The sequence below is a fragment of the Schistocerca serialis genome, chromosome 12 (genome assembly GCF_023864345.2).
Source record: "Schistocerca serialis cubense isolate TAMUIC-IGC-003099 chromosome 12, iqSchSeri2.2, whole genome shotgun sequence".
Classification (NCBI taxonomy): domain Eukaryota; kingdom Metazoa; phylum Arthropoda; class Insecta; order Orthoptera; family Acrididae; genus Schistocerca; species Schistocerca serialis.
Genome location: NC_064649.1, coordinates 100,717,454 through 100,736,814, shown reverse-complemented (window position 1 = coordinate 100,736,814; position 19,361 = coordinate 100,717,454). Strand labels below are relative to the sequence as shown.

Here is a 19,361-nt window from a genome sequence, read left to right as displayed (position 1 = left end):
GCAGCATACCTCATCCGTAACACGAGATAGTTGCTTGCAACGTGTCACGTGTAATCAGAGCAGTATATTATCGTATGCTATTTTTCAGCTCAAAGAGATCCGATACCTGCGTCATAAACGCTATCCTTCAGATATTTACACAACACCTGAATTTAAGTCGGGGGATCTGACCCTTAACATAGACAAATGTAATGTATTGCGAATACATAGAAAGAAGGATCCTTTATTGTATGATTGTATGATAGCGGAACAAACACTGGTAGCAGTTAATTCTGTAAAATATCTGGGAGTATGCGTGCGGAACGATTTGAAGTGGAATGATCATATAAAATTAATTGTTGGTAAGGCGGGTACCAGGTTGAGATTCATTGGGAGAGTGCTTAGAAAATGTAGTCCATCAACAAAGGAGGTGGCTTACAAAACTCTCGTTCGACCTATACTTGAGTATTGCTCATCAGTGTGGGATCCGTACCAGATCGGTCTGACGGAGGAGATGGAGAAGATCCAAAGAAGAGCGGCGCGTTTCGTCACAGGGTTATTTGGTAACCGTGATAGCGTTACGGAGATGTTTAATAAACTCAAGTGGCAGACTCTGCAAGAGAGGCGCTCTGCATCGCGGTGTAGCTTGCTCGCCAGGTTTCGAGAGGGTGCGTTTCTGGATGAGGTATCGAATATATTGCTTCCCCCTACTTATACCTCCCGAGGAGATCACGAATGTAAAATTAGAGAGATTAGAGCGCGCACGGAGGCTTTCAGACAGTCGTTCTTCCCGCGAACCATACGCGACTGGAACAGGAAAGGGAGGTAATGACAGTGGCACGTAAAGTGCCCTCCGCCACACGCAGTTGGGTGGCTTGCGGAGTATCGATGTAGATGTAGATGTAGAAATTGCCTGGAGATGACGTGGAAAGGTTTCTTGTAGCAAATCTTTCCTACGGTGGGAAGCAACATGTGGTGTCGTCTCATCTTGCGCGAAAATAGCGGTGTGGACAAAGTTGCGTTCTTGCGATGCTGGAGTCACTTACTTTACAAGGAGGCCTTACAATGTGCAGATGTCACTGTACACACAACAGCTGTCACCTCATCGTAGGAAAACGGACTGAAAACCACACAGCACAGTCACATAAGCTGAGTGGAATGGATGTTCCTGCACAACATGTGGTGCCGCCCGGGGTGGCCGAGCGGTTCTAGGCGCTACAGTCTGGAACCGAGCGACCGCTACGGTCGCAGGTTCGAATCCTGCCTCGGGCATGGATGTGTGTGATGTCCTTAGGTTAGTTAGGTTTAAGTAGTTCTAGGGGACTGCTGACCTCAGAAGTTAAGTCCCATAGTGCTCAGAGCCACAACATGTGGTAGAGCAGACCCCGTATGCGACTGTTCTGTGCATTCACGGCACTGTGCAGAGTAAAATGCGTCTCGTTCTTCCGGAGAATGTTCTCTGGCCACATGCCAATCATTTCCATGTTTGCCGAAAAACGAATGGAAAAGTCACGGCGTCGTAACCTGTCTTGGGGTTCATTTCGGGCACATTCTGATTATTGTAGGGATACCAGTGTAAAATGCACGTCAAAATGTTTTGAACTATTTGCCAGGTTGAGACAATGCTCGTGATATAGCTAGAATGCTGGCTGAAGAATTTGTGGAATACCTGTTTCTTCAAATTCCTTGATCATATTCTTCAGCTCATTTATTGACATGAGGCTCTTCGCAGCTGTTTCTGGCGGCGATATTTCCGCAATGCAGCGCTACTGTAGCTGCCGTTCTGATTAAACAACTACGCCAGCTGTGCTCGGTCTTTCTCATCAATTGTCGTTGCGTTTCATGCTGAAAACTTCGACCTGCTTAAGGCTTTGCACCTACAGACACTTTACGAAAGAAATCAAAACGCGTCGCCAAGCCACAAATAGCATACTGACGTCAAAACAGGAAACATTTCACATTAAGAATGCTTACAGCGCCATATTTTCACCTGTTGGCAAAAGTGGAACTACACTCCTGGAAATGGAAAAAAGCACACATTGACACCGGTGTGTCAGACCCACCATACTTGTTCAGGACACCGCGAGAGGGCTGTACAAGCAATGATCACACGCACGGCACAGCGGACACACCAGGAACCGCGGTGTTGGCCGTCGAATGGCGCTAGCTGCGCAGCATTTGTGCACCGCCGCCGTCAGTGTCAGCCAGTTTGCCGTGGCATACGGAGCTCCATCGCAGTCTTTAACACTGGTAGCATGCCGCGACAGCGTGGACGTGAACCGTATGTGCAGTTGACGGACTTTGAGCGAGGGCGTATAGTGGGCATGCGGGAGGCCGGGTGGACGTACCGCCGAATTGCTCAACACGTGGGGCGTGAGGTCTCCACAGTACATCGATGTTGTCGCCAGTGGTCGGCGGAAGGTGCATGTGCCCGTCGACCTGGGACCGGACCGCAGCGACGCACGGATGCACGCCAAGACCGTAGGATCCTACGCAGTGCCGTAGGGGACCGCACCGCCACTTCCCAGCAAATTAGGGACTCTGTTGCTCCTGGGGTATCGGCGAGGACCATTCGCAACCGTCTCCATCAAGCTGGGCTACGGTCCCGCACACCGTTAGGCCGTCTTCCGCTCACGCCCCAACATCGTGCAGCCCGCCTCCAGTGGTGTCGCGACAGGCGTGAATGGAGGGACGAATGGAGACGTGTCGTCTTCAGCGATGAGAGTCGCTTCTGCCTTGGTGCCAATGATGGTCGTATGCGTGTTTGGCGCCGTGCAGGTGAGCGCCACAATCAGGACTGCATACGACCGAGGCACACAGGGCCAACACCCGGCATCATGGTGTGGGGAGCGATCTCCTACACTGGCCGTACACCACTGGTGATCGTCGAGGGGACACTGAATAGTGCACGGTACATCCAAACCGTCATCGAACCCATCGTTCTACCATTCCTAGACCGGCAAGGAAACTTGCTGTTCCAACAGGACAATGCACGTCCGCATGTATCCCGTGCCACCCAACGTGCTCTAGAAGGTGTAAGTCAACTACCCTGGCCAGCAAGAACTCCGGATCTGTCCCCCCATTGAGCATGTTTGGGACTGGATGAAGCGTCGTCTCACGCGGTCTGCACGTCCAGCACGAACGCTGGTCCAACTGAGGCGCCAGGTGGAAATGGCATGGCAAGCCGTTCCACAGGACTACATCCAGCATCTCTACGATCGTCTCCATGGGAGAATAGCAGCCTGCATTGCTGCGAAAGGTGGATATACACTGTACTAGTGCCGACATTGTGCATGCTCTGTTGCCTGTGTCTATGTGCCTGTGGTTCTGTCAGTGTGATCATGTGATGTATCTGACCCCAGGAATGTGTCAATAAAGTTTCCCCTTCCTGGGACAATGAATTCACGGTGTTCTTATTTCAATTTCCAGGAGTGTATTACTTTATCTGCATACTCCGCGAGTGCACCGATTGGTGGACACACCTACGATGTGTCAGAGTCCTGCGATGTATACAGCTCGCACTGCAGTACTGGCCACACCGTCAGCAGATATATGCTGGCCAAGAAGCGGAGCTCGCCCAAGATCACTTGGCACTTGCATTCTTGTTCTCAACGCTGGGCGGATCCACGCCTCTGTTCCAAAGGGGGAGGAGGAGCTTCACGATAAATGGCATATCAGGTCATTATTATTGTGATATTTCTGTTTTAAGGAAGATAGAGCGCGAAATACGAATAATTTGCAATGAGAAATAGGGGTCATATGGGTTTGTTATTGTTATTGACGGGATGAACCCAACATACTGTGGAACTGAAATATTCATAGTATTCGCCATATGTCATAAACGGTTTGAAGTACTGAAAGGAAATGATAGCATGGAAAGGGTAGAATAGTTTACCACATAGCTAACCTGCGAAGTTTTCTTATGTAATGAGATATACGGCCAACGGCCTTGCCGCAGTGGTAACACCGGTTCCCGTCGGATCACCTTAGTTAAGCGTTGTCGGGCTTGGCTAGCACTTGGATGGGTGACCATCCGGTATGCCGAGCGGTGTTGGCAAACGGGGTGCACTCAGACCTGGTCAGGCAAACTGAGGAGCTACTTGACTGAGAAGTAGTGGCTACGGTCTCGGAAACCGACCTACGGCCGGGAGAGCGGTGTGCTGACCACATGCCACTCCATATCCGCATCCAGTGACGTTTGTGGTCTGAGGATGACATGGCGGGCGGTCGGTACCGTCGGTACCGTTGTGCCTTCGTGGACTGTTCAGGAGAAGTTTAGTTTTTTAATGAGACATACGAGTCACTACAGATTTTTTCGATGAAATAATGTAATTATTTTCAGGTTGATCGATAGCTGGTGAAATGAGTATTGCTAATGACTTGTAGCAGCATAACTGAAGGAATCATATTTTCATTTGCATGCTAAGCATGAGCGTTTCATAAGCTATCGATCTTAGTCGCAATTACAACTGAATTAGCATGTAAGTGCGGTGAAAATGACTAAACTGCACTGTCTTGTGAAAAGAGAGACTAATTTTAAAATGGCGACAAGAGGAAAAGAAAGGGCATACAATTTAGGCAAAAATACATGACTCCCTCCAATGCAATTTCAGCGTACTGCTGTACCCATTATGTGTTCAATAATAGACAGTTGACTTGAATTAAGAATCGTATTTCCGTAACCTGTTCGCAGGCTCGCTAGCTATAGCTATGCGTTTGGGTAAAGGTTTCAGCTGCTGAATTACATCTCCGCTAATATCTAACGGAGAAGCCAAATACAAATTTTCACAGATTTAGCTTTTAAAATGCTTTCATAATGAAATAATTTCATAAAACTATTGTGTGGTTTCAAACATAGACAAACCTGCTATTAAGCATGTGCTGATGATATTTCGCTCATCTTCGTTTTCAGTCATGACTTCACATTTTCTTTTATTATCAATGAGGTATCCTCCGTAGAACCGTTACGTAAACACTTTGAGATGTCCTGATCACAATTTTATTATTCTAACCAGTCTTTCCACCATGTCTTCGCTAAGTTGTGCATTCCGCTCATATTGCACACAATAAGTGGTTTCCCTGCCTGTGTTTGTCTTCTTCCCCCATATCTCTTTCTTCTCATCTGCCGGCCTCTGTCTTTCCTTTTCCTTTTCATGCCTGTCTTCTCCACCCCTTTTTGCCGATCATATCTTCCTCTTCCCTCCCTCTGTCAATTTTCTTCCCCTCCCTGTACGTCTCCTCCCAATGTTTACGGCCATCTCCTCATCCCTTAGCTCCCTGTCTGTCGTCTCCTCCTCCTCCTCCTCCTCCTCCTCCTCCTCTTCCTCTCCATGTCCTCCTCATCTCTGTCCCCTTCCTGCCGCTCCCTCTGTCATTTACTTCTTTCTCCCCATTTCTGTTTAGCTCTTGTTGCTATCTCTCTGCCCATTTTCCCCTGCTCCACCTCTCTGCCCACTCTGTCTATTCTGTCTATCTCAAACTTCCCCCATCTGTGCCCGTCCACACATGTATGATGCCCTGCAAAACAGGTCAATGAAGCAGGGTGATACCACTCCAGCACAACAAACCTGTCATGCCAGGCAGTTAACATGTCATGGCTGAAAAACGTTTCTTGCCCGTGCAAAGGCTGACCTGTAAACAAAGTCGATTGGGCAGGCTGATACTATTTCCACACTCTCCACCTGTAAGTATGGCAGCCTGTATGGCAGGGGATGTAAAACGTATCTGCTCCTATAGGAGCCGATTATTATGAGACCTACTGTTTCTGTGTCAAATTTTGTTGAAATTAATCCATGGATTTCCAGAGAGATCTCGGACATAAAAAAAAAACCACTGCTTTACGTATAACACAGATACGTTTTACGCATTTCGACTTCCATCATTATCAAAGACAAATACTTAATATCATCATTGTGAGTCAATACAAGCTTGTCAGAGTCGATGCGTGGTGTCTAGTCAACATTTCTTAGCAACAGGCAAGTGCAAACTGCCTTCAAAGATCAGGAAAACTGCTGACCTTTAGCAACATTCCTTAGTAGCAGATAAGTGCAAACTGCCTTCGCTGGAGGCAAGTGGAAACTGCCTTCAAGAACCAAGAAAATTCCTGATCCTCGTTGTCAGTTTGCAGTTGCCTGTACTTAAGCTACCATGTATCCATTTGGATAAGTTTCTGCTGACTCACACTACTGGCTTTAGCTAAATATGTGCCGCCGGCCGAAGTGGCCGTGCGGTTAAAGGCGCTGCAGTCTGGAACCGCAAGACCGCTACGGTCGCAGGTTCGAATCCTGCCTCGGGCATGGATGTTTGTGATGTCCTTAGGTTAGTTAGGTTTAACTAGTTCTAAGTTCTAGGGGACTAAAGACCTCAGCAGTTGAGTCCCATAGTGCTCAGAGCCATTTGAACCATTTTAAATATGTGCCACTGATAATAAAGTAAGTCGGAACGTGTAAGGCATATTGGAATAATGAAACTGTGGTCAAGACAGCTCAGTGTGTTGAAGTGGATCTAAAGGCCGCTTTGTCTCAAGCTACATTTATGCAAATTGTAGCTGTTAGCGGCTTTGCATTGCAATAAATTAAAGATGTATTAAGAAACTAACTTCTAGTGAAGAAATATTTACACACAACTATGAGCAACATTTCGCTAAATAAACTCCATGTAACCAATTCATGGTGCAGCTGTTGTCACTGTGGCGATTAACACAACTGCACCATCAGCGGATTTTTTTTCCTTCTTTTTAGCAACCGCATCTGTTTTCACGCTAAATAATTTGCGCCACCAACCGCAAAAACGGGTCTTGTACGCTTTATGTCATAATGACAGAAAGATTTGTCAGATTACTGTCAATGAGCGGCATTTAAAAATGAAAGCGAACATGTCTAAATTGAATGTATTTTCAGTCTATCAAGTGCACGTAATTGAACACCGTAATGACGGGATTGGGTAGTGTCGTCAAATGTAGAGAGATTGATTGCGGTTTGTCAGCGAATGTATTAATTTGTTGTATTTTCCAATGTGGCTGTGAAACCGGAGGTGGTCGTATATAATTATTTTAATGAAAGCGTCAACAATATTCGTGCAAACGGAAACACCATGTGTTTTCTTTTTTGCCTTTCTGTTTTGGCCGACCAGGGGCCGCGAGGCAATTTCAGTTCCTTCTAATTTGATCTTATCTGTTCCTACAATATTCCTTCACGTTTTCACCATGTTCTTTGTCATTTCTGCAGAACACTTCACACCTGTTTTCCTGCTGCGTCTACACTGGAATACGTCTATACTCAACACTTTCCTTTTGAACATTCCTCTTTCTGCTGCTTGTTGTTCTTTTACATTGTGTGTCCTAAAATATTTTTCAACTTTTAGGATGCAGCTTGTTAATTTCTTTTCTTTCTTTGAAGACCTTTTTTGTCAGTCTATTATCACTCATTCTTTATAAATGTGACAGACTGTTATTCTATTTTGTTTGTGTTATTTTTTATGTATTTCAAACTAATGCATCACTGCTTCTTGCTTTCCAGGTTTATGTTGTTCTTTGTGGGCGTAACATTATCATTATTCTTGTAACATTTCTGCCCTGGCTGGCGAAGAAGTGAAACACGAAGAAGAAGAAGAAGAAGAAGAAGAAGTAACGGCCTCACATAGTATGTGATGTTACAGCAGTGATTACAAAATCGGGAAGAGATTACCAAGAACTTAGCACTATGAGCAAGTTTATCAGTATGACGTCATACCTCGTCTGGCGTGGATTTATATGCTGATTCGGTTGTGTGCACTGCAGAAGCAATATGGTCGACAGCTGTTGTAACTCGTCCTTAATATCTTGAATACTGGTCTAGGACATAGTTGACGTTCTAGTTCGTACCACGTATGTCAGGAACATATACGGGAATAATTCTGCCCATGATAGTACGTCAGTATCACGCAAACAGTTCATAGAGGCACATTTTGTGTATGGAAGAGTATTGTCCTACTGAGAAATGGCGTAACAGTACCGTCTCATGAAAGGTAATACACGAGGACGCAAGAGGCTCGTGGCGAACACTTGTCCCGTAGAGTACGCTCATTCAATACCAGCCATGTGCAGGAGTCAGATGCAAGTGTTCTTCACGTCATGACGCCAGCAATAACAACACTATGGCTCTCGCAGACAATGATAATTCAGGGTAGCGCAGAGCCACGATTCAGTGCTGAACGCAGTACGATGCCATTTGTCAGCAGTCCTTATTTTCACATCGAGGCACCAATACATACGTAGCCATTGGTGGTGTTGTGTTAACGCCGTGCGACATGACAGAAAGATGCTAGGAGTCCATTACTTGCTCTCGGATGGCAGACGCGGGTATGAAAGGGCTACGATGTATTTGGTGCAGAATACGGCGATCCTCGCTAGTGGTGGTCAGTTGTGGTCGAACGGAACCCTCATAACGAGTATGACAGCCCCCGTTATCCCAAACAGGTCAACATCAGGTCATTGTCACATTAGAAGGCCCCACAAAACTAGATCCAGCACGTTTCGACCAACCGGTCAATGGAGACCTACAGTGACGCCTTTTCAAACCCTGTCAGGTGATGATAGCGCTGCCTCACACGATTACTCGACATCTCCGTGTTTTTCAAGTGGACACTCATCATCTGAAGCCGTTCATGCTCCTCATATACCCTACCAGGTTCAATAGAAACACTAAACACGAACGACACTGACGAAACCGTCACGAAGAATTGCAACTCCTATCGTCCAATTGTAGATGACCGCTGATAGTGTGGACGAGTATGAAGTTGCCGGCCGCTGTGACCGAGCGGTTCTAGGCGCTTCAGTCTGGAACCGCGCGACCGCTACGGTCGCAGGTTTGAACCCTGCCTCGGGCATGGATGTGTGTGATGTCCTTAGGTTAGTCAGGTTTAAGTAGTTCTAAGTTCTAGGGGACTGATGACCTGAGATGTTAAGTCCCATAGTGCTCAGAGCCATTTTGACAGAGTCCCGTATGGACGACATAGTAATAAGCGTCCATGGCGTAGAGAAACAACTGAAATATTTGAAAACAAATAACTCACCGGGTCTGGATGGAATCCCAATTTTACAAAGAGTATTTACGGCAGTATCCCCTTGCCTAGGCTGCATTTATCGTGAATCTTTCGCCCAGCACTGAGTTCTAAGCGACTGTAAAAAAGCGCAGGTGACTCCACAATATCAGAAGGGTAGAAGAACGGACCAACAACATTACACACCAAAATCCCTAATTTCGGGTTGCTGCAGAATCATTGAACTTATTCTCAGTTCGAATATAACAAACTTTCTTGAGACTGAGAAGCTTATGTCCACGAATCAGAATGGATTTAGAAAGCATCGCTCGTGCGAAACTCAGCTTGCCCTTTCCTCACATGATCACCTGTTGCCCTTCATCCACAGTTCACAGGATGAATCCGTATTTCTAGATTTCTGCAAAGCGTTTGTGACGGTGCCCCATTGCAAGCTGCTAACGAAGGTACGAGCGTATGGAACAAGTTCACAGATATGTGAGCGGCTCGAGAACGCCTTAGGTAAAAGGACTCGGTACGTTGTCCTCGACAGTGAGTGATCATCAGAGACAAGGGTACCGTCAGGAGTGCCTCAGGGAAGTGTGATAGGACCGCCGCTGTTCTCTATATACATGAATGATTTGGGGGACAGTGTCGGCAGCAATCTGCGGTTGTTGTTTGCTGATGAGGCCATCGTGTACGGTAAGGTGTCGAAGTTTAGTGCCTGTAGGAAGATACAAGACGACTCAAACAAAATTTCCAGTTGGCGTGGTGAATGGCAGCTAGCCCTAAATACGGAAAAATGTAAGGTAATGTGGACTAGTAGGAAGATCAAACCTGTAATGTTCGGGTACAGTCTTGCAAGTGTCCTGCTTGACACGGTCAATTCGTTTTAAATATCTGGGAGCAACCTTGTAGAGTGATATGAAATTGAATTAGCATGTGAGACCTTTTCTAGGGAAGGGGAATGTCGACTTTGGTTTACTGGGTGAACTTAAGGAAAGTGTGTTAATCTGTAAAGGAGACCGCACATAGGACGTTGGTGCGACCTATTCTTGAGTACTGCTAGAGTGTTTGGGATCCGTACCAGGTCGGGTTGATGACACTGAAGCGATTAGGCAGGCTGCTATATTTGTCACCGATAGGTCTGAACAACACGTAAATGTTACGGAGATGCTTCGGGAACTCAAATGGGATTCCCCTTAGGGAAGGCGACGTTCTTTCCAAGGAACACAATTGAGAAAATTTAGAGAACTGTCATTTGAAGCTGACTGCCACACGATTCTACTGCCGCCAACATACATTGCGCGTAAGGACCACGAAGATAAAATACGAGAATTTAAGGCTGATACGGAGCCTTATAAACAGTTGTTTTTCCCTCGCTCTATTTGCGAGTGGAGCAGGAAAGGAAATGATAATTACTGGTACAGGGTACTCTCTGGTACGCGCCGTACGGTGCCACGCGGAGTATCTACGTAGATGCAGATGAATGTTTCAGTTGACATAACTAAGTAGGTTATGACAGTATTTACACTTTTTTAAATTCGGTCAGTAATTCTGTGAAATATAGAAGATAAAATTTTTGTTATTGCAGTGTCCACTAGATAGGCAACCTGTAACTGGGATTGTGTCGTTTTGTGAAATACATGGTGGTCAGAATCAGTCTGAAAAGCTTGCAAGGGTGTTGCTGGCTGGGTGGTGCTGAGAAACAATTGTGAAGAGAAAAATTCGATACGTTGCTCCGTTTCTGAGTTAATTAGCATTGAAGTTAGCCAATCAGGGCGCTACGTGCGCAAACTCAAACAGCCCACCGCATATAGGGTAACTTGTTCTCATTGCGTGGCCTAGATGATAGCGTACGTGACTGTGGGTCGGATTCGATTCTTACTAGCATCATATGTACAATTTTTGTTTCGCTCTCCTGTTCGGTTTTAGGAAGCCTATTGAAGAACACAGTCTCGGGGGGGGCGCTTGAATCTGCGCTGGTAACTACCTAATTGGCTAACTTCAATACTAACTCGGAAACGGAGCAATGTATCGAATTTATTCCTTATTTCTTAGCACAGCTTATCTTGCAACAGCCTTACAAGAATCTTGAGACTGCTTCTGACCATCCCGTTGAGATCACCGTATTCATCTTTCGAAGAGGTAATGAAAAGTACATAAATCTTTCTAAATAAACCATTCGTCCTTGTCACGGCTGGCACAAGCGTTAGTTAGATAGAAGAGACAAGAAAGCTTCGCGCTCTTCTGAGTACTGTCATATGCCGAACGCCTTGTTTCCATATATTGAACAGTTTACAAAATAAATTGGGGGTGAGAGTTTCTGGTGACTCGCCATGTACAAGGCACTTACAAAGCACACTGTAAACTCGGGGTAGTCCTCTAGTTTACATACAATTAAGGACATCGGAAGTAGGTATACGAATTTCATTCGTAAGCAAATGAAAATTCACTTCTGACCAGTTTTTTTTTTCTCTTCTCCTCCACTGTTTCCTGAATGTGGTGTACTTTACAAGAAGTGACGGACAAAAAGGCAGATAAGACGAATGCATTGTACAGAGGCAGCAGCGCACGTGGAATCGTCTGCTATAGGCGTGGTTAAGGTCTGCTGCAGCAGACCGAGGCGAAGCGAGGCCGTAATCTGGAATCTCGCGGGGGTTCCCCGGCCGTGGCAGGCGATAGCAGCGCCAGCGGCGGCGGGATCTCCAAACAGCCCCGGGCGGCCAATAAACGAAGCCCCCCCCCCCGCCACCACCTCATCCCTCACACCACACCACGGTCTTATCTCGCCGCTCCCTTCCTAGAGGAGGAGGAGGAGGGAAGGGGGATTGCAGGGTAGAGCGAGGTGGGGGTGGGAGTGGGGGTTTCAACCAGTATAAACAGCTGAGAGGCGCCTAAGGGGTTAACAATCGCCAAACTGCGTAGGCGGCCTGTGGAGCTACACAGCCAATCATCTAAAGACGTCAGGGAGATCCTGTTGGCGGAAGTGTTTACAACTGTCGCCTACAGGCTTCCTCCTGCTCATTTAAGCGCGCTCCAACGAAACAGCGTATCTTGACAGTTCACCTACATCAGCTAGTTCCCTATTTAATACCGTTATCCTACAGAAGCGATAGACAGCATATGATTAGCTTTGTGACTGCACTGAGGCGCTCCTACACCTACATTAATTCTCTGCAAACCACTGTGAAGTGCATCCTACTGGCTACTTCCCGTTTTACGAGTTACTAGGACATCATTCCTTCACAGTTAATGTACGGAGGGAGAGCAGAATGATTCGTTGTAACGCCTCTGTGCACATTGTAATCAGTCTAATCCTGTCCTCGCAATCCCTATAGGACCGATAGTACCACCTCAAGTTGATTCTAGAAACTTCTAAGTAGGTTGTGTCGGAATAGTTTGCAGCTGTCCACAAGAGTCTGCTGGTTCAGTTTGCTTAGCACCTCCGTGCCATTCTCCCATGGGTCAAACAAACCTGTGACCATTCGTGTTGCCCCTCTCTGCATACATTCAACACCCACTGTCAGCCCTCTTTGGTACGGCGGGCCGAATAGTTGAACGTCATTCTAGGATTAATCAGACGGGTAAGGAATCTCCTTTTTAGACTGACTGCATTTCACTAATAACTCTATCAATGAACCGGAATACAGCACCTGCTGTATCTACAACTGACTGTATGTGATGGTACCATTTCGTATCCCTAAAAACTGTTACATCCAGGTCTTTCAATAAATCAACATATTCCATCTGTGACTCACTGATGTTGCACTCACAGGATACTGCGTTTCCAGTCTTTGGTAGCACTTTCAAATTTCATCAAACTCTCACTGATTATTTGTGCAGTTCTTTCACTGCTGATAAGTGGATCATCTGAGAAAAGTCTGAGGTTACTATTAATAGTCACGCATGCATGTTTTTAAAATGAACTTTTAAGCGCCCACGAATCTTTTGACGAATTCAACGGTGTGAAAATTTTCAGAACAATTCGAGAGTGCTTGTGGAGAAAGAGAATGACGACGAATGATTAATGTTTCACGAAAGGGTGTTCTCAGTCACGATGTCACTAGTAGTCAAATGTGTGTGTGTGTGTGATTCACGACTTCTGCATTATTGGACCCAAAACGGTGAATCGTGGAAGACATAAGATTTCAGTACCATCATTTCAGTAGTAGTAGTAGTAATAATAATGATGATGATGATGATATGATGATGATGATGATGAAGAAGAAGAAGAAGAAGAAGAAGAAGAAGAGACTATTTGAACCACAGTTAGGGGTGCAGGGTTCTGGAAAAGCAGATCATGCATAGAACAAGTCAAAACACTGAAGCACGCCTTAGAAGTTACAAAAAGGAGTAGTTTGAAATGTGTGGTTCTGTTTGTAGATTTTGAAGAAGTTTACGGAACTTTCGGCAGAAATACATTAACAAAATTGAAGTATGTGGTGCCAGAGACCTTCTGAAGTGTCAAACATCTATGAAGTATATACGCAGACTATGGAAATTCATACAAAGGCCTGGATTTGAACCCAGGTGTCATTATTCAGACAGGATGAATAATGACAGAATAATGACTAAACAATTACGAATCCAAAATAAAATGGCTGAGACGATTAGAAAGAGAGAAATAAAATGTAGGAACTGTCCTGGACGCAATACGAAGCAGAACGCTTTTTAAAGAAGCAATAAAAGAGGCAAGCATCCAGGACAGGAAAATATAGCAGAAACTATGAGAAGACAAGAAAGAATATTTTCGAAGGACGAAAGAAGTGTGGGCCAAAAGAAAACTACAGTTACAAACAAAGAAGCAGGAATAGTGTTGTTGATTTATCGTATTCTTCAAAGGGGTTTTCCGAAACAAAAAAGGAGACTCAAAGTTGGAAGACGAAACTAGCCGTCGTATCGTGAGAAAAACAAAAATGAAGGCAGAGTCTGATAAATACCTATGAGGTCGGTTAGTCGCCCTTCCTCTTCTTTTCGTTTTGTCCATCTGAGGAAAATGTTAATTAGCGTCAGCTTCATTTCTTGTCCAGTATTCTTTAATTCCCACATTTTCCAACTTTCTTCGCTCTTCTGTCGACGATGATTTTGTTGTGACTCTAGTTCTGTCCTGGAAACATGTCCAAGCCTGCCTTTTTTAATTTGAAAATCACCCTGTCACAAATCTCTGGTTTCTGTATTGGCATTTCTTCCAGATTCCTTTTAATGTTTTCGATCTAGCGTACTTAGCATGTCTTGTTCACAAGAAACTGTTGCTTCAAAATGGCTCTGAACACAATGGGTCTTAACATCAGTCCCCTAGAACGCAGAACTGCTTAAACCTAACTAATCTAAGAACATCCCACACATGCCCGAGGCAGGATTCGAACCTGCGACCGTAGCGGTCGCGCGGTTCCAGATTGAAGCGCATAGAACAGCTCGGCCACTGCGGTCGGCGAGAAACTGTTGTATTTGCTATGTTAATCTCCCATGGTCCATTCATAGGATGTGTGCGAAGAACACGCTCATTGTTTTCCTGTTGATATGCAAGATTCTCTCTGCCTTGGTGTACAGTTCTTGGTTCCCACGTCTTCTAAATCGACCGTCTTCTGTTCGGGGACCCGAGATCCTCCTGACAATCTTCCGTTCCACTAGTTCTAGTCTCTTAAGCATGCTGTCGTCACTAGGTTAAGAGTTCCTGCTGCATATAAGGCTACAGGGCTCATCAGTGTCTGATAAGTCTTAGTTTTGCATTGATCGGAATTTTTTTTTCTTGTTGTAGATGTTCATAGCTAGTTTGTTCTGTAAATTCATTTTGTTTATTCGAGCTCCCCAATTTCTATCTATTCTCGTAGGCATTGAAATCTCCCCACATTCTGAACTTCTTTCCATTATCATCCATCTACGACAGGTGTGTCCAACCTCTTAGCTTGCGTATGCCACACTGGGAGAAGACGAGTATTTTTGAGCTGCACTTAATATAAGAAACATTAACAATAACCACGTTGATACTTGCTTTGGCCGCATGTGGCCCGCCGGTTGGACACCACTGATGTAGGCGCTGCCTTGATGCTTGCCATATACACTACTGGCCATTAAAATTGCTACACCACGAAGATGACGTGCTACAGACGCGAAGTTTAACCGACAGAAAGAAGATGCTGTGATATGCAAATGATTAGCTTTTCAGAGCATTCACACAAGGTTGGCGTCGGTGGCGACACCTGCAACATGCTGCCATGAGGAAAGTTTCCAACCAATTTCTCAAACACTAACAGCAGTTGACCGGCGTTGCCTGAGGTCGGATTGTAGCCTATCGCGATTGCGGTTTATCGTATCGCGACATTGCTGCTCGCGTTGGTCGAGATCCAACGACTGTTAGCAGGAGGGTAATACGGAACGCTGTGCTGGATCCCAACAGCCTCGTATCACTAGCAATCGAGATGACAGGCATCTTATCCTCACGGCTGTAACGGATCGTGCAGCCACGTCTCGATCCCTGAGTCAACAGATGGGGACGTTTTCAAGACAAAAACCATCTGCACGAACAGTTCGACGACGTTTGCAGCAGCATGGACTATCAGCCCGGAGACCATGGCTGCGGTTACCTTTGACGCTGCATCACAGACAGGAGCGCCTGCGATGGTGTACTCGACGACGAATCTGGGTGCACGAATGGGAAAACGACATTTTTTCAGATGAGTCCAGGTTCTGTTTACAGCATCATGATGGTCGCATCCGTGTTTGGCGACACTGCGGTGAAGGCACATTGGAAGCGTGAATTCGTCATCGCCATACTGGCGTACCACCCTACGTGATGGTATGGGGTGCCATGGTTACACGTCTCGGTCACCTCTTGTTCGCATTGACGGCACTTTGAACAGTGGACGTTACATTTTTGATGTGTTTCGACCCGTGGCTCTACCCTTCATTCGATCCATGCGAAACCCTACATTTCAGTAGGATAATGTACGACCGCATGTTGCAGGTCCTGTACGGGCTGTTCCATTGCTGCCCTGGCCAGTACATTCTCCAGATCTCTCACTAACTGAAAACGACTGGTCAATGGTGGCCGAGCAACTGGCTCGTCACAATACGCCAGTCTCTACTCTTGATGAACTGTGGTGTCGTGTTGAAGCTGCATGGGCAGCTGTACCAGTACACGCCATCGTAGCTCTGTTTGACTCAAGGCCGTTATTACGGCCAGAGGTGGTTGTTCTGGGTACTGATTTCTCAGAATCTATGCACCCAAACTGCGTGAAAATGTAATCATATGTCAGTTATAGTATAATATATTTGTCGAATGAATACCCGTTTATCATCTGCATTTCTTCTTGGTGTAGCAATTTTAATGGCCAGTAGTGTACTTGGTCTTCTCGACAGGGATCTGCAAGCCTGCTCTAGCCGCTCGTTTCTGTAGTTGCGTGGTTTGGTTAACCGCCGCTTCTAATGATTCCGACAACATCACTATCTTCTGCGAATGGTGAAAAATCTGCCAGTATTCCTTCTTTGGTGCACTCCAGTCGTATTTTACCCAATCCTTTCATTTCTCGTCATCGCTTTCCGATCACATTACCAAGTACACAGTTAAACTACAAAGGGGAGGGTCCGTTTTCCTGTACCACAACGGTTTTACCACTGAAGGCCTCTGAAAGCTTTCCTGTGAACCCGAGCTTGGATAGCTTAAGGCCTGCTTCATCAGTTCACTGGATTTTTTTTATCGAAATTCGTCTCTTCTAAGATTTGGAACAGTGTCTGTCCGTCTACTGAATCACGAGATTTCTTTTATACGAATGTGAGCACGAAATTCTCGTACCTCTGTTTTTTGATATGAGAACACGAGTTTGAGACAAAATTTGTTCAAAGTACGATATTCCCTTTCCTCACCCGTTCGTGGATTTAGTTGCTTTCCCACTCTGTTCAGCAGTGCTTTTGAGAGTATTAGGTTGGTGCATAAATTCGCAACGTTTTAGTTTTTTATGTTGGTATTCCGGTTCGCAATAGGTTTATACATCGATTGTCATTTTTTATTTGTAGTTCACTGTTGCTGTTTGAGGTTACATGTTGCCCTTTTGTCATGTGGAGATAGTAAGAGGAACCGTGCAGTCTAGAAGGTAGTGCCAAGTGGAGAAATCAGAACGTTTGCGACATATTCTTCTGTTTGAGTTCATTAGAGGGGTGACAGCAGCGGAGACAGCCCCGTTAAAGGCGATAATGCCTCTGAACACAGCACGGCAATTAAATGATACTCTCGTCTTAAGAGGATTGTTTTGACATTAGTGACCCTTCACGTTCAGGAAGACGTTCGGGGTTTGACAAAGATCCTTTAAACGCATTAATCCACAATTATCCACGTCAGTGTACTCGAGAACTAGCAAATGTGATGAACTGTGATGATTACACTGTCGTGCGACGTTAGCACCCAATGGGGGAGGTTCAAAAATGGGGCGTGTGAGTACCGCACGCTCGAAGCCAAAATCAGTAAGATCATATGTGCGTCTCTGCTTGCTCGTCATCAGTTCGGTCGCGAACAGCATAGACCATTTCCATGTTGTATCGAGAAATGGTGTCTTTATGCGAACTTCACGACAAGAAAGGAATGCGCTCCAAACGTGGCTCGCCGTGTTCTACGCCTCGAAACCACGTGATTTCTGCAGACGCGGAATCTAAAAGCTACCCCACCGTTGACAGAATGTTGTCAATAGTGAAGCACAATATGTTGCTGATGACTAAAGTCTCTGTTATGTGTGTATATGTCGTGGTTATTAAACTTAGGCAAAAACTTTATGAATTTATGCACCAACCCAAGATGTGTAACGATTAAGAAGGCATATACCGTATTACGCGGTCTGCAATAAGGAATTACAAAAAATTATATCTTGTACTGCAATGGAACTCGCGAACTCGAGTATTCTAACGCAAAACTCTAATTACTGTCCCAACTAGGCAACACAGATGCTTAGTACTGAGTGGAGACACGTGGCCCACATCTGGTTACAGTGTCGCCAAATTGTCTTTCTTTTTGTACTGTTAGTACGCAAGGGATCGCGGTTTTACGTCGGAGTGCGGGAATTTTGGTTCACCCTTTGTAGCGAACAAGAGCGGAGCTGTCACAATTCGCTGGAACACTGCTGACGACACATTTGTCCACGATGAACACTCGCCCTCCAAGACAACGTACTGAGTCATTATGAAAATCATGTAGCATTAATCTTGCCTGGTTAAACAGACTGACACCAATAAACGTCCGATGCTTGCAAGAATCGATCTCCCATGTATAAAACACCCTCAAACGTACTGATCACTTTTACAGATGGCGTAAAGTATTAAATATTTGACGTTAAGCATGTAAGGTAGGTAAAGTCGAGGAAAAGTTTGAAATTAAGTTAAAGTTTCTTGGAAGTCGCTAAGTGATCTAATTATAAAATAATGGATTAACATAGTCTGGGTAACTTGTGCTCCATTCCAAGCAAAACCTAATTTTTCACGCATCTCAATGTCTGTGGCGTCTTACCTCCTGACTGTGTTGCGAATAGAGTCGGTAGCAAAGACGTAACAAATTAAAACAACATGTGCGATGCTGAAGTTCTACTGGGCGAACAACGAAAATGTGGCCGAGCGGTTGTGGCGCTTCAGTATGGAACCGCGCGACCGCTACGGTCGCAGGTTCGAATCCTGCTTCGGACATGGATGTGTGTGATGTCCTTAGGTTAGTTAGGTTTAAGTAGTTCTAAGTTCTAGCGGACTGATGACCTCAGAAGTTAAGTCCCATAGTGCTCAGAACCATTTGAACAACGAAAACTTTTTTTCTTTCATCATTCTGAGAGGAGTCAGCGAGAAAACGTTTAGTAAATACCGGTACTCTAAATTACGTGTGAAGTGCTAAATACTCTCATTGTCAAATGAAAGATTGAAAATTAAATTTTTTAGTCCCTGGAGGCCGTTAGATAGGTAACCTCTAACCAGTATCTGGTTCCGGAATAGTTACTTCGTAATCATAATATTAACACAAGAACATCAAAAACTGAAGTACCGACTTTTAATATTAATTAAACAAGAAGGCCAATGAAACATTTATACTTCTAAAAACAGTTTGCCATAACCGTTCACGAAAAAAAAGGAAAATTGTGTGTGTATGTAGCCGTTAAGAGAGGTAATAGGAATCTCATATCTCTCTCTCTCTCTCTCTCTCTCTCTCTCTCAGGGGGTTCAAAATTAAATGTTTCACATGGTTCATTCGCAGTTACGCAAGGATACCGCGCAGCGACAATGCCCCAACTGCTGGTGTCTGCAGCGGAAAACAAAAAAAACATTGTAGTTACGAAGCGGTCGGTGAAACAGTGTACATAGAGTTGTTTATTGGTGTAGTTTCCTCACTTACTTTTGTC

The 19,361-nt window shown here is 45.2% G+C and overlaps 1 pseudogene; it reads left to right on the top strand.

The window, feature by feature from the left end:
- Positions 1-3,918: 3,918 nt before the first annotated feature.
- LOC126428590 (5S ribosomal RNA) lies at positions 3,919-4,036 on the top strand (annotated as a pseudogene).
- The last annotated feature ends 15,325 nt before the right edge of the window (positions 4,037-19,361 follow it).